The sequence below is a fragment of the Nannospalax galili genome, unplaced genomic scaffold (assembly GCF_000622305.1).
Source record: "Nannospalax galili isolate Female #2095 unplaced genomic scaffold, S.galili_v1.0 scaffold2893, whole genome shotgun sequence".
Classification (NCBI taxonomy): domain Eukaryota; kingdom Metazoa; phylum Chordata; class Mammalia; order Rodentia; family Spalacidae; genus Nannospalax; species Nannospalax galili.
Window position 1 is genome coordinate 541880 of NW_008332965.1, and position 14553 is coordinate 556432.

General features: G+C 41.1%; 1 protein-coding gene across 2 annotated transcripts in view; it reads right to left on the reverse strand.

The window, feature by feature from the left end:
• Nucleotides 1-303, reverse strand: part of Snap91 (synaptosome associated protein 91) — a 135420-nt gene extending 135117 nt beyond the window's left edge. For both annotated transcript variants that reach the window (XM_029560987.1, XM_008827833.3), the window contains exon 1: nucleotides 221-303. The gene's annotated coding sequence lies outside the window, so the exon portion shown is untranslated. The remainder of the gene's footprint in view (nucleotides 1-220) is intronic.
• Between the last annotated feature and the right edge of the window lie 14250 nt (nucleotides 304-14553).

Below are 14553 nucleotides of genomic sequence, written 5' to 3' on the forward strand. Positions count from 1 at the left end.
GCACCGCGCCCGCAGCCCCTCCCGGCCGCCTCCGCCCGCCGCCCCCTAGGAGCCGCGGCTTTAAAGGCGACGGGAGCCGCGCGCGAGCATCCCCGGCCGGCCACGCGAGCCGGAGGTGGGACCGCAGGGAGGCCGCTAGAGCCCGCCGCCCCTTCTCGCGCCTGCAGCCCCGCCCGCCCCGCCTGCGTCCCCGCTTGGACCCGTAGCGCGCGGCACACACCTGCGAGCCGGCTGCCGGATGCGTAGGGCCCCGGGCAGGGGAGCTCCGGGATGCTCGGGTTCCGCTCGGCGAAGGCCAAGGCGAGGGCGTCGTCGCGCCGCGGCAGAGCCCAGCCCCTTCTCCCCCACACTCGCGTCTCCGACAAGCTGGTCTGCCGAGGGCAGCCGAGGCCCAGAAGGGCACGGCGGCTCGAAATGCCGGGCCACGCGACCGTTACCTCTCTGCCGCGGCTCCTGCAGCTGAGCGACTTGTCTAGGTTACAACTGGGAGCTGGGGTGGGCAGGTAATCCTAGCTGCTTTGGTCTTAAAGCGATACTGAGGTCTGCGGGAGAGTAAATAAGTAGCAAAGCCATGGCTACGGTCCCCCATTGCATTCGCCTATAATCATTTGCACCCTCAAAATGTAATTTCTGCCATTTAAATATGTCGGAACCTCTTACGTCAGTTGAACGTCCACTGTGTATTATTTGTACAGGAGTTGGATTTGGTCTATAATTTCAGGTGTTGACGTTTTCAAAGGCCGTTATCTTAACCTTTTTTTTTTTTAATTCTCAGAATTAAGCATTTCACACAGCAATTTTCCTGACCTGTTTCCTGGCCATACACTGGTGCTCTCTGTTAGTCCCCAAGGCACCATATATATCTGCCTAAACGTGTCAAGGTCCTGCTGTGTATATTTTTTTCACTTGGTAGGGTGCTCAGCGTGCAGTCAAGACTGTGTGATTCTTGGGACTGACTCTACACCAATTAGAAGCCTTATGACTAAAAGCCCAAGATCACTACCGTCAGGTTTTAAATACTAGTATTACCTCAAACTCAGCAATCTCACACTACGTGTTTACCCTAAGAGTTATTAATAAACTCTTACTTAAATGTGTAGCAGTTTTATATAATGGCCACAGACTGGAGGAAACCTGTCTACTGGCAAATAGCTAAAGAAAATATGGTGTATTTAGGAGTAACAAGACAGAAATCAACAATGTGGATGAACCCCAAATCCACTATGCTACATGAAAAAGGCCCAGGCATGAGAAACATTGATTATTGTTTCGATCTACTTATATAGCATCCTTAAAAAGGTAAAGCTGTAAAGACAGAAAATGTACCAGGTACCAAGTTTCGGAAGAGGGAATTGGCTGCAAAGGAGCAGGAGGAAACTTTTTAGAATCCTGTCTTGTAACACAGAACTTGGCAGAACTCCTGACCAGCCACAGTCATGTAGGTTTCTGTAAGTCTGTCCACTTTCTGTCGTTTGTGTCCATTCTTCTATTCCTTTATGAATGAAACTAAGAACTATCTAGGGGACCCTCTTTCCCCGGTTTCAGTACAGGCCAAAACTATGGACGTATGGTGTCTTACTTTAATTAAGAGACAAAATGACCTACAGTAACAGTATGCGAAGGTGCTTTGCAGACAGTGATAGGCTAGCACCATCCTTTGAAATATTCTGGAAAAAAATTCATTTTGTACCTTTTGTGTGCTCAGAATGTAGCATTATCATAAACTCAAAATAAAATAAAAATGTTTTTATATCATGACTGAGGTGGTAATTACCCAATTTCATGTGTATCTTAAGATGGATCAATTTTCACACTTAAAATTGATGAATTTTATTTCATATAAATGATAGCGTAGCTGATTAAAACTGAGCTGGAGTGGCAATATTGATATTAACTGGAGTAGACTTTATAATAAATAATATTAATTGAAGTAAGAGATATTTCATAACAGTAAAAAAAATCATCCACAGGTACAGCTCTGCATAATTAGCTATCTATAAACAGCTTCAAACAGGACAGTGCAACGTGAGAACTGTTAAAAGGAGAGATTGTGTAGTGGTTAAGAGTGCTAGCTGCTCTTCCAGGGGACTGGGTGTCGAGTCTACACACCCACAAGGTGGGTGGTGGCTAACAACCATTCAGAACTCCAGTTCCAGGGGGTCCAATGCCTTCTTCTGCCTCCTCAGGCACTGTGTGTACATGACATACTTACATACAGGCAAAACATTCATACACACAAAATAAAAATAAATATTAAAAAAGTAGAAATAACAAAGCCACAATTATAATTACAACTTATCATTGTCCCGCTGAAAACTAGTGAGGGTATAAATGATTGAAATAACTCCAACTTACCCTAAATGGCATTAAAAAAATACTTTGCCTGGCAATAGTGGAATGCATTCCTTTTGTTTTGTTTTGTTTTGTTTTGTTTTGTTTTGTTTGTGACAAGGTTTCAGTGTAGCCCCAAGCATAGACCAGGCTAGCCTGGATCTCATGGAGCTACATCTGCCTCTGCCTCTGTAATGCTGGGATTAAAGGTGTGTGCTACCATGCGTAGTTGGAATGTATCACTAGAACAGTCCATGGTCTATTCTATAAAGCTAGGTTGAATACATTCAGAAGAACTGCAGTCATACAAATTGTGAGGTTTTTGTTTGTTTTGTTTTTGTCTTTTTTGAGACAGGATCTCCCTATAGCCCCATCTGGCCTGGAACTCACTGTGTAGAACAGGCTGGCCTTGAATTCACAGAGATCTGCCTGCCTCTGCCTCCTGAGTGCTGGGATTAAAGGTGTGCACCACCATGCCTGGCTTTTTTTTTTTTTTTAACCACAGTCAAATGAGACTACAATCATTAACAGAAATATGAAGACTGAAGACTTCTAAACAGTAATTTGATAATACCTTCAAAGTACCCATAGATATTTTCTTATAAGGAAAATTAAAAATTACTTTGAACTAAATAATAATTAAATAAATGCAACATATCAAATTTTGTGGTATGTAGATAAAACTGTGACTACAGGGGAATATGTAGCATTAAAATATTCCCATTAGATATGAAACTGGGGGGCTAGAGAGATGGCTCAGCAGTTAAGAGCACTGGTTGCTCTTGGAAAAGACCTGGGTTCAAATCCCAGCAATCACATGGCAGCTAACAACTATCCATATCTTCAGTTCTAGAGAATTCAGTGTCCTCTTCTGTCTTCCATGGGCATTGCACAACATGGGTACACTTGCATGCATACAGGCAATACACACACACACACACACACACACACACATAAAATGATAAAAATTATAAAAGTAATAAAAGAGTTTTTTAATTGTTAAAAAAATAAATGAAGCTGGGCATAGTGGCACATGTCTGCAATCCCAGCAGTTGAGGCAAGAGGATTGCTTCAAATTTGAAGTCAGTCTAGGCTACTTTGTGAGTACCAGGCCAGCCAGAGCTAAAGTCTAAGAGCCTGTCTACAGAAAGAAAAAGAAAAAAAGAACAAAACAAAAACAGAATTAACTATTAAGCATCCGTCTTTTTTAAAAAAAAATAAAAAAGTCTAATTGACTGGGCATAGTGATACACACCTTTGATCCCAGCACTTGGGAGGCAGAGGCAGGTGGATCTCTGTGAGTTCAGGGCCAGCCTGGTCTACATAGTGAGCTCCAGGCCAGCTGGGGGCTACAGGGAGACTGTCTCAAAATGACCAAAAAAAAAAGTCTAATCTAGCAGAAAGAGGCAAATAATAAAGTTATCTTTATTGGAAAAAATATGAAAGTAAAGATAACAAATCAAGGACACCAAAAAACCATGCCTTTGAAAAAAAAAATCAATAAAGGATGGGGGAAGAAAGAGAGAGCAAGATCTGGAGGGAGAGTTCACCCTGGTAGAAATTGTGTAGCTCTCTTCTCCAAATTGAGTGGAAATATTCCTGCTGCAGGGAGGGGGAGGGGGCTCTGTGAGACTTGAGAAGTAGAGTCAATGTACAAGCCTCAGGAAGCAAACGAATCTCACAGGTCTCAAGAAACAGAAGGTTCACAAGGGCTCTTCTCAAGGTTGTGTAAGCAGAACAATGACCTGGGGAGAACTGCCAGCAAGTTTTGCAGAGCTCAGTTTTGCAGATTCTGCAGTGTTGCCACGCTGGGGTGGGTTTTTGAGGCTGTCACTGCCTTTGTCACCCCCTCTACCATAACTGACTATCACCCATACTCTAGAAGGAACTCTGGTAAACTCACTGGTTCAGTAAGCTAGACTTTGATGGAATAGTTCGTTTTTGCTGTAGTTGGTGCCTGATTTGGTGTGAGTGAATGTTTATTCATCTCCCAAGGAAATGTCACACAATAGGAAAGCAAGGGGGATACCTTCTGTAAACACTAGAAGGATAAGAAAGAATAGGACTGGGGCTGGAGAGATGGCTCAGTGGTTAAGGGCACTGACTTCTCTTGCAGAGGACCTGGGTTTGATTCCCAGCACCCACCTGGAGGCTGACAACCATCCCTAACTCCAGTTCCAGGGGACTCCGACACCCTCTTTTGATCACCTCAGTTATTGCAGGACATGGGTGTACTTACATGCAGGTAATATATTCATCCACACAAAAATAATAAATAAAATATTTTAAAAAGATCTTATAGAGCTTTGGAAATGGTATGATATTTCTAGTGGCAAAGATTGAGAAATGCCAGATCTTATATTGAGACGTACAGTCGGGCATACTCTGCATTAGGTCAAGATAAAGAAAATTAATCAAAACATAGCAATGAATTGATATTAAAATAATATCATTTGTCAACATAACTTATTGGTGGTGCATAATAAAAATATTCAATAAATCTTAAGAAAGAATAAGAACATATTTGCTATTTTTACAAATTTAAAAGATCTTTTTAATCTTTCTCAGTGGTTAGGAAAGAGGGTAATTACAATATATACCCTAATTTTAATATATATGAATTTTTGCCGAGGAAACATATTAATACATGTATATAACAGATTTTGTTTCTGCCTTTGACTAATAGAGCTTTTCTTCTGAGTACTGGATTAAATAAAGGAAAATCAAACCAATAATAATTATGGGTTGGTTTAGATATGAAGCTCAGTTGGTAGAGTACTTGCCTAGCATGCATGAAGTCCTGAGCTTGATTCCCAGTGCTACATAAAACTGGGCATGCTGGTACAAGCCTGTAGCCTAACACTTGGAAGGTGGAGGCAGGAGCTCAGCCTTGACTTCGTAGTGAGTCTCAGGACAACCTGGACTATGTGAGACCTTGCCTCAAAAAACAAATTTCGCATTAACTGATATTTTATGTGGACACATGATGGCAAATGTTCTTAAGCTCTTTGTTTATTTCTAAGATAAAACAGGTATACAAGAAATAAAGAAACATATAGTTGAAGGGTGTCTGATTGCCTCAGGCAGCAACCTGAGCTGGATTGGAAAATTCTTATCCTTCTCCAAGCAGCACATCATTCTTAAAGTAACACTATAGGGTATTTTAATTTCAGAGATGTTTTTCTGTTCAAAAAAATAAGATGCAAGACAATCACATTGGTGTTTATCCACCCCCCACATGAATGTGACAGCGCTACCCAAACTCAAAAGAAATTGATGACAAAAAGTAAATTCTGATATCCTGAATGTACTTGCACAGGAGGAAATGATTCCTTCTCTTTTATAATACAACAAATGAAAGAGGCCATAAAATATGGGCATTCCAGTGTGGCTAGAAAAATTGTGTGTTGCATGAAATATCAGTAAGATGGAGATGCAGACAACTGAATTATCCTATGAAAGCATAACACTTCATCCATGAAACCATTCAAGCTCTTTAATGAAAGGCAGGAAAGGGTGCATATTCCAAGTCAGGACAAATATGTTTATTAAGTCTTGTTCTGCCTAAAATTCAGGTTAGACATGAACTTACCCTGACAAGTATGGCATTTAAAGGACTGCATACATTTTATAGGCATGATAGCTTGAAAACATTTCACCACAATAGTTTCATTTTGTTTACCTATTTTAAATCTATCATGACTGTCCCATATCTGTTGTTGTAACAAACTTTGAGGCTTATAACAAGAGTATGTTAATTCTGACTCACAGATCTGAGAGTTAAGGAAGTTCTGCTGGGTTGTCCTCTTTTGAATTCTTTCATGTCATTGCTATCAGATGACAGCTGGAGAAGACCCTGTTGGGCTGCCCTCCTCGATGGCTCACTCATTCCCACGCCTGGCAGTTGGAAGGCTGTTGACTGAGAACCTGGCAGGGAACACCTACAAAGGGCATGTCTATGAGCTGGCTAGTCATAGTGGAGAGGTCCACAGTGGTCACATTTCTTACATGGTAGCTGGCTTCCAACTGAGGTTGAAGGTTCCAAGAAACCTAGGTGGAAACTTCAAAATTTCTTATGAACCAACCACCTAGCATCAGTATGTTGTTTTGATCAAAAGCAAGGAAGAATGGCTGGAGAGATTGTTTGTATTGCAAACATGAGGACCTGAGTTTGGATCTTGGTACCCATGTAAAAGCCCAGGTCCAGGAGTGCCTGTCTGTATCCACAGCATTGGAGAGAGCAGGTTGTGGAGAGGGTTCTGGAGACAGACAGATCCCAAGAGTTTGCTGGTCAGCTAGCCCAGCCAAATCAGTGAGCTCTAGGTTTAGTGACTCTGTCTCAAAAACTAAGTCAGAAAATGACTAAGACACTGATACAAACCTCTAGTCTCCACATGTACACACATGCATGTGTATGTGCACCATACACCTGTCTAGTGAAGAGAAAATGATAGAGAAGTGGAAATTTTAAGCTGTTTGATGGTCTATGCAACCAGATGAGAAATGCTGTGTTATGGCTTGAACTAGTTTGGGCTGGAACACATAAGAACCTTAATCTTTCTAGAGTATAATGCATTTAACAATATTGAATTTTTTTATTTGCCTCGAATATTTTCCTTTGTCCAAAGACTTAAGCTGTAGACTTTCAGGAGTCGTGTTTGGGACAGAGTATTATTGTAGGAACCTCAGAAAATTAGCAGGCTCTGTGTTTACAATTTATTCAAATAGTTTGAATAAATTGCCAGCCACATTTTAGAAAGTCCACAGATTAACCTCTTCCAAAGTATAAAGAAACAACATACGTAATTTTCTTTCTTTTAAAATGTTAGTTTGGAGAGCTAGCCTTTCAGCTGAGGATCATGTTGTCACTTTCAAATAGGAAAATAGATTCAAATAATGCTAGTGTCCCAATGGTCTCCAATGGAGAAGCTACAGAGAGGCTTGACTGTTGTGCTTTCCAAAATTTACTGCTCTTCCTTGAATTAATTAAGAATAGATGTCTTCATCTTAAAATATTGTGTTTTCCAACCTAAAACTGGGGCAATTTTATTTTCATTGTGAATGATGTAAATTAATGTAACAAGAAAATCCCTGGCACTATCACTGGTATCTGTGTGGCAGATGCTTTAAGATGGGTCCTATCAGAGATGTACATTCAGTGTAGTGACATTGTGTTGTCAATGGTTCACCTCTTACATTTGGTAGATGCCTAGAGACAGCCAATTGTTTCTGTTGTTACTGACTTTATCTTACAGCCCCTGTCAGATTCACTTAGGACTCAGCTGACAAGAAAGATTGAATATGGCATTGCAAGAAAATCTTCAGGTTTCCAGCCCATGGACAAAAGTAATGAAATATACCGCAAGCAAGTATGTTGGCAAGTTTAGTATTTTTTAAGGTTTATTTTATTTTAAATCTTATTTGTATGTGTATGGACCTGAGTGCATGTATGTTGCACATTATGTGTATGCAGGTGTCATGGAGGCCAAAAGAGGGTGTCAGATTCCCTGGAACTGGAGTTACTGGCAGTTGTGAGCTGCCCAATGTGGGTGTTGGGAACTGACCCCCATACCTCTGCAACAGTAGCAAGTGCTTTTAACTGCTGGGCCGTTTCCCCAGCCCCAATAAAAGTAGTATTTATGCATGAAGTTTCCTAGAGATGTCAAACTATTTCATGTAAATAATCCACAAAGTTTTAAAGACGTCCATGTTTAAAATACTTCTGTTTGTACCACTGAAATTTGGCATGGAGTTTCAGTCCTTAGCCTGATGGTAGCCAGTTAGGAACATTACTTGGTAGCTGCCTGACTTATTGCTGGCCCCTACCCTTCACACTTGGATTTCTTTTTTCTTTACTGGTTGTCATTGTCACATGATCCCTGGATAAGGAGCCATAGCCCATTCTAAACTGTGTGTGTAAATATTTTTGATTGATTTTCAAATGTAGTATTGGTCTGTGCAGCTGCCCGAGACCTGCCTCAGGTGCACGGTCTCTTGCTTGGGTGCCTTTCATGATCATTACTTCTGCTTTAGGTCCATTATCTTTCAGGGCTGTGACTCTCCTAGGAGACGTGTCACTTACTAGGCATCAGTAAGTCCTGAAAACCTCTCCTGTGCAGTTGTCTGAGTTTGCATTGGCCACCGTGGCAGTTTACACACAGTCATCTTCATCTGTGTCATTCCAGGCAGCTGTGTGTATGGGAAATCATTGTATGGAAGGGGAACTGGCCACAGCAGAGGAACTCATGGCTGCAGAGTCTATGTTACCTCTTTGTTATCCACAGTGACCATCTCAAAGGCTGGACACTCCTTCTGAGTGTCACAGTTCCCTGCAAAGTTGGGCACATTCCTCTGGAGCATAGTACCTCACAGACTCTAAACTTTGCTGGCCTCATCTTGGCCTCCTTGACACAAGAATGCACAATGCCCATGAGCACACACTACTATGCCTTTTAGTCCTATAAAGTGCACAAAAGGTCCTGATTGTGGATGGGGCTACCTGACAGAGACTTGTCTGAAACCAGGTCAGTGGATATGTGCTTGTTCCATGGTTCAGAAATTTCCTACATGGAATCTTTCAGAAGAGCATTATCAGCCAAATTATTCAACGAGTTAAAAGATAGGTGCTCTCTTTATAATGCTAGGGATCTCTTGGGCAAGTGGGATTTCTTAGGTGTGTAGAAGAGTACTCTAGTTAATATGTCTTTTATGTAAAATAGCCTGCTTTAACTATTGCTAAAAACATACACTCTGATATTTCATTTAGTCAGGCCCATCTTTAGAAAGATGTGGGGGTCGGGGTGGGACACACTCCTTAGCCTGCTTCTAGGGTTCAAGGTGCAGGTAGGTACCTAAACCTGAAATTACACATATGAAGATAATATTAGACATACCAGAAATGCTCGATATTTTGCTATGGAAAGCAGAGACCCACACAAGCAACATGTGATGATTCAGGTAAATCTTCCCTGAGCAAGCAGAGCCCATTCAGCAGGCCAACTGGGGAGGTTAGGGCTCCAATTTTGGAGTACTGGTAAGAGGAAAATCTAGAGCCTGGACTGGAAGATATTCTTAAATACCATCTGTCTCATATAGGCCCAATACTGATTTGGAATAGCACACTTCTGTGAAGATATGAATGAAGTCCCATTACTAATAAAGGATGCAGAGGGAAAAAATCATGGTCAGCAAGAACTGGCCGCATTTTAATCTCATAATCTCGTACTACAGTTTCATGTGTAAGTTGTCTTCTAGTGATCCAGAAAGCAGACTATTAATAAAAACTCAAATGTATTTCCTGACTCTACTAAAGATGTAATCAAAATAATATGATCATTTTCGGTATTTACATTAAATACAACTTATCTACATATGTTTAATATACAGGATTCTCTATTATGAGTCCTCTTGTTTTTAATGTACAGCAAAAATAAATTTTAGCATGGATGCCAACTGGATGTTTCTTTTTAGAATCAAATGCCTTTCCTTAAGCATTTTACATTTTTTATAGATGACTTACTTTCCTAGCCATTCAACTGTCCACTTTTATCTCTTACTGCACTGCCTCTCCTCAGTAGATAACTAAAGTGTTTGATGAATGGGCCAATGAACAAATGGATCAATATTGGGCACAGCACTAAAAATATAGTCAATGCCTGATAAATTAATGTAATGGGGAGTTATTTGTAATAATATTAGCTATGGAAATTTATTTTTCTGGAAAACTGAATTTCTCAAATAAGCAATCATTAATTTTACAAGATCATAGACACAGAGAAAAGGAAAAGAAACTGACACTTTTTACAAATCAAATTGCTTTTCTCCAAGGAGTTCTAAGCATAGCCATAAGCTGTGACTTGCCTGTTGCTTATTCTTAAAACACCTTCAAGGCTACAGAGGTTGTCCAAAAGTAGGTTTAAAGGGTTAATGGCTACTGTGTTGTACAAATATTATAATTTTCTTATCACAGCAGGACATTCTAATGGGTATTTGTAGTGACACTATAAAATATCTAGGGGCTGGAGAGATGGCTCAGCGGTTAAGAGCACTGACTGCTCTTGCAGAGGACCCAGGTTTGATTCCAAGCACCCACATGGCAGCTGCGAACCGTCCTTAACTCCAGTTCCAGGGGAATCTGACACCCTCTTCTGACCTCCTCAGCATTGCACAACACTGGTGCACTCACATACACGCAGGCAATACACTCATACACATAAAATAAAAATAATAAATAAAATATTATAAAAAAATCTAAGCTGTCCTGCTCACTATTCCTGACCAAGTTTCATAATCTTTCCTTCCTAAATTTCATTCAGAACCTTGATATTTTATCAAGTAAAACATTTTCCCATAAGCTTTTAATGAGCTGACGATGAATTTCTGCACAGGAGCAATTTTCATGTTTGGGTGTTAAATCATGTAATATGCTTTGTCTAGGGACCACATAGTTGGGAAACAGTTATTTTGAACTCGGTATACTAAATCACAACCAATCAAGAGGAAATTATCTTACAATGTAGCTTGAAACAATGATGTGGTATGTCATTTAGTTCTACAAACATTTGTTGAACACCCATGTGCTACACATTTGCTAGGAAAAAGTATTCTACACTCTCGTGGAGATTGTAGTCTAGCAAGAGAAGACAGATACAAACTAAAACTAAGTAAATTGTCAAAGATGTTAGAAAGTGACAAATAGCATCATAGAAGAGTGAGAGATCTGCTAGATGGTATGGGAGGGGGGCCAAGGTGGAATGTGAGAAGAGACTTGTAGACGGTGAAAGAATGATCTACTCTTGTCTACAAAGCATTGACAATTGCTGTTGGAAAATTTCTTTAGAACAGTCCACACATGCCAGTGCGAATGCTGTCATTTCCTCTGCCTTAAACTCTCTCCTTCCCGGTGTTTATCTGGATGTGCAAACGCCTTAATTGTTCTGTGATTCTCCTGATCTCAGCCTCACCAGGTCTCCAGCTCTTTGCCCCTTCCCCTCACTTGGTCTGCTTCAGCCACACTGGACTCATTTCTGTCCCAACAGCTTTCCCAGCTTTTTGGTGTGTCAAAAACATTTCTCTTTGCCTGCATTCTCCAGACTTCACTGACCAACTTTTCTTCTGAATCAGCAGATCACGCCAACTCACAATTCGGTTTTCAGTGTATAACCTAGCTGCCTTCCCAGTCTTTATAACAATTGTAAGTAACAGTGTGTACAATTGGTTGATTTCTCTTCTTCCTGGTAAACTTTAAAGTCTCTGGTGATGGAGATGTCTGATATCAACTTTGTTCATTTATATATCCCCAATACTTGGCACTGTTGAATGAATAAAGTCTGTTTCAATTGGGGTGAGATGCATGTTGCTGGACTAAAAACAGAGAATGTACTTGAGTAGAGTAAAAAAAGCAAAATGTATTTTTTTCTTTATAAAACTCTCAAGTAGCCTAGACTAAAAGATCTTCAAGGTCATTAAATGACTCAGTGAGTACTCTTTGAGAATGCAAATGCAGCTGGTGGCAAACCTCATTAGGTAAGGATTATAGACTCAGGAGTGTAGTTATAAAGGCTTTTCCCTAAGCATTCTAGTTTTTCCTCCCTTCCAGGCACATGGTAAGAATACTCCATCCAGTTTTTTGAGGTTGGGTGTGGTCATGTGACTATGATCTGAAAAGATATAGGGTATATACTTTAAGAAACAATCAGCACCTTTCTCTGTGTCATAATATCTGCAGATGTTTCAAGGGGCAGCTGTTCTGTTACTGGGTTAGTAGGTGGGGATACCATGAAAGTCAGTGAGGACTCAACCTCCGTAGGCTGCTGCAACTTCAGGTGTTTTGTTTTTAAAGAGAATGTAAGCCATCCTGACTGACAGAAATAGGTTTTGAGCCACAAGTACACACATACACAAAAAAACTTTCAAGTGTTTAATACTGAAATGGAAGGTCGAAATCATCTCTCACCCAAAAGCTATGTCTCCACAAGACCTGAAGAAAACTAGTTCAAAGCAGAGCCACCCAGTGTCCTGGATCTCTCCTTTGCTCTTCCCCCACAGCAGCCTCCCTTCTCCTTGCTGTCTTCAGCACACTTTCCTTTTGCATCGCTTGTTTGTGCATCACCTGTTTCATCTGCCCCTCTCTGATCTCAGGCCTTCCCAAGTGCTCTCCAGACAGCCACTTCATCACACTCCTGTGTCTACCTACGAACTCCTCTAACCCTGCACTGCTGCTAAAGTGAATTTTCTTTTTCTTTTTTTCTTTTTGGTCTTACTGAGACAGGGTCTTCCTGTAGCCCCAGCTGGCCTGGAACTCGCTAAGAGACCAGGCTGGCCTTGAACTCTTAGAGAGCCACCAGCTTCTGCTGGGATTAAAGCCATGGACCACCATGCCGGGCCCTAAAGTGAATTTTCTGAAAAAGAGTTCTTCTCACACTTCTGTTCCAAGCTCTCCAGGTATTCTTATTAAGGGCAAGATTAAATGCAAATTCTCAGGAGAATGTGGGGCACATGCGACCGCCGCCCCTTTTGGTCATTGCCTCTACAAGCTTGGTGCAGGGCCGACCTCCACAGTCCCATGCCTCACTCAGAAGTGGATTTTGGTGCTTTCCATAGTTGCTGCAGCAGTCCCTTGTCAGCTCTGTGGCAGCAGAACATGCCACACCAGTTGACGCCCGCCAGACCCCTTCTAGGCCTTTTTACACACTGCTGACTTAGTAGGAGCGTCGACTCAGGCTTGCTATGGAAACTGCCGGGTCTGCTCTCTATTTCATCTTCTTTCCTTCCCCCATTTTTTTCCAGTAACAATAGAAAAGATTTTCTTTTTATTTGACATTTTGTATCTTGAAACGTTCATCTCTGCTAGATATACACACACACGGTGGGGCTAGAGAGATGGCACAGCTGTTAAGAGCTCTTACTGCGCCTGCAGAGGACTTGGGTTTGATTCCCAGCACCAATATAGCAACTCATAATCATCTGTAACTATAGTTCCAGGGGATCTGGTGCCCTCTTCTGACCTCTTCCAGCTCCTGCATACACATGGTACACATAAATTCAAGCAAGCAAACACACACACACACACACACACACACACAATATTTTAAAATATTTTTTAAAAAAATACACACGAAGAATGCACATGAATCACAAATCCCTTTTTTCTAGACTATTTTGGCTCCTAGACCATGCTGTTCAATGTATCTTCAAACATTTAAGTCCTACTGGGTTTATAATACTTTTTTTTAAAAGAGAAAATTAAACAGTTTCAATTAACACTACCATATAAGTACCATGTGATAACCAATTGTCCCTGGAACCCTTCGGTGAACACTATCAAAGGTTCAGATGCTGAAGGCCCTAAACCCTGCTTGGAGAGAGAGCCCAGACCTCCATGTTGTTACATATTTTTCCTGGGAAGACATAAAGAGATATCTATTCACCCCAGATCAAAGAAAGAATCCCATCCAAGCCAGGTTGGTGAACCAATGAGACCATCAGGGTGGCTGAAAGGCAGCTACCCTACTGGGAAGTCCTCTTGGCAGTTTACAGGCAGCTACACCACTATGGCATTTCACCCCACTTGTTTGCCTCTAAAGTAACTTTAGGGAGAGAGGGGGCTTTGTGAGGCTCTCTTGAGGGCCTTGTAAGACTTGTGAATCTGGTGGTAAGTCCTGTGACCCTGCCTCTACCTCCATAGGGGAGTGTTAACAGGTCTGAAGCCCAAGTATCCTGTGTGAGTCATCACAGCTTTAAAACTGGATGGTCATATTCAACCCAGAGAGAACAGCTACACTGCACAAGAAGAATAAATTACTGACTTAAATTCACTTGAATATCAGCAAATCATGGAAATAAAATTAGGAAGCATTGTTTTTATATGACAGAAAAAGAAACGGGGCCTGTAAGATGGCTCAGCAGGTAAAGGCACCTGCCACCAAGCCTAATGACTTGAGGTAGCTCCCTGAGACGGTACAAAAGAGAAAACAAATTTCTGCAAGTTTCCTTCTGACCGCCACACAGTGTGCCAACACACATACACATACATGAACACACAAAGTAAATTAAAATGCAATAATTTAAAGAATGAAACAAACTCATGATAATTAGTTTGAAATACCATAAAAACACAAATAAAGGATTGTAGAGATGAAGATGATTGTGTTGTATATCCTCTTGCCTTTCTATAATCCACTTAAGTTGTTCTATATTAGAGAAAATGTCTCCTTTTTGGGG